The sequence below is a fragment of the Otolemur garnettii genome, unplaced genomic scaffold (assembly GCF_000181295.1).
Source record: "Otolemur garnettii isolate 467f Iridium unplaced genomic scaffold, OtoGar3 scaffold00003, whole genome shotgun sequence".
Lineage (NCBI taxonomy): Eukaryota > Metazoa > Chordata > Mammalia > Primates > Galagidae > Otolemur > Otolemur garnettii.
Genome location: NW_003852398.1, coordinates 36,762,004 through 36,763,515, shown reverse-complemented (window position 1 = coordinate 36,763,515; position 1,512 = coordinate 36,762,004).

The following is a 1,512-nucleotide window of genomic DNA, read 5'->3' as shown; positions in this document are numbered from 1 at the left end:
GGCCCAGGCTGGATTCAAACCCACCACCTTAGGTGTATGTGGCTGGTGCCTTAGCCACTTGAGCCACAGGTGCCAATCCATCTTTTCCTTAAGATTTCCAAGTAAGCTTCCCAATTTTTTTAGATATCACATCACTGGCATTGAGATCAAGCAGCTTTATTTCTCAGAAGGTCCCCATAATTCTTGTAACCACTCTTTTTTTTTCTAGTAGGCCTAGAAATTCAGCTAAATTCTGTTTGTCATAAGATTAGGAAATGCAGAACTCCACACCATGTTCTTAACCTCTTCCAGATATTTACAAGAGCACTTATCTCGGACTCTTCTGTGTTCCTCATGGTGAGGATCTGGGGCAGGGATCTCTGACTACTCTCTATTCCTGTGGAGCAGAGCCCAGATGGTGTGAGATGGACAGGACAGAAGAAGTGAGGTGGCCAAAGAGTTGAAGGGAAATGAGGAATTGCATTTCATTGCCACCACATTTAGCCAACCTCAAAAGGCCAGCCCTTAGAGTAGGGGTGTCTAACCTGTGCCCTGTGGGCTGTATGCTGATTTTGTAAGAATTTTTTTTCTTATTTGTAGTGTTGGATATCACATATAGTATGCTTGGACCTTTATTTTGCTAATCAGCTTTCATTAGTGTTTAATGTATATAATGTGTGGCCCAAGACAACTCTTATTCCAATGCAGAGCAGAGGGAAAAAAATGTTGGACACCCTTGCCTTAGAGTATCACACTAGAATAACCTCATATTATGCTGTATACTATATAAAGCTTCATACTAAGCTGCAGGCTTATAGCACCACCACAGTGACTCCTCCTTGAGAGACCCCTTCTTACCACCTCTCCCTATCAATACAAACACATCTCCACCAAAGCAACCTGCATCCCAAGCCCTGGAAAGATTTACTGCCAGTACTGCAGACAAATTATTGAATACTGGGCGGTGGATTAAAAAGACATGAGGAGTTGCATGTCATTTGCATTATATTTGCAAGTCATTTCCATATAACCTCTGCCCTGTCAAAATGTACATAAATGCTTTATATTTTTCCTTTTCTTTTCTTTTCTTTTCTTTTTTTTTTTTTTGAGACAGAATCTCACTATGTCGCCCTGGGTAGAGTGCCATAGCGTCACAGCTCATGGCAACCTCAAACTCCTGGGCTTAAGTGATTCTCTTGCCTCAGCCTCCCAAGTAGCTGGGACTACAGGCGCCTACCACAGCACCCAGCTATTTTTTGGTTGTAGTTGTTATTGTTGTTTAGCAGGCCTAGGCTGGATTTGAACCCACCAGCTCCAGTATATGTGGCTGGCACCCTAGCCGCTGAGCTACAAGCGCCGAGCCTCCTTTTTCTTTTTTATTTTCTTTTTTCTTTCTTTCTTTTTTTTTTTTGAGACAGAGCCTTCAGCTGAGCCCTGGGTAGAGTGCTATGGCTTCACTACTCACAGCAACCTCCAACTCCTGGGCTCAAGCGAGTCTCCTGCCTCAGTCTCCCAAGTAGCTGGGACCACAGG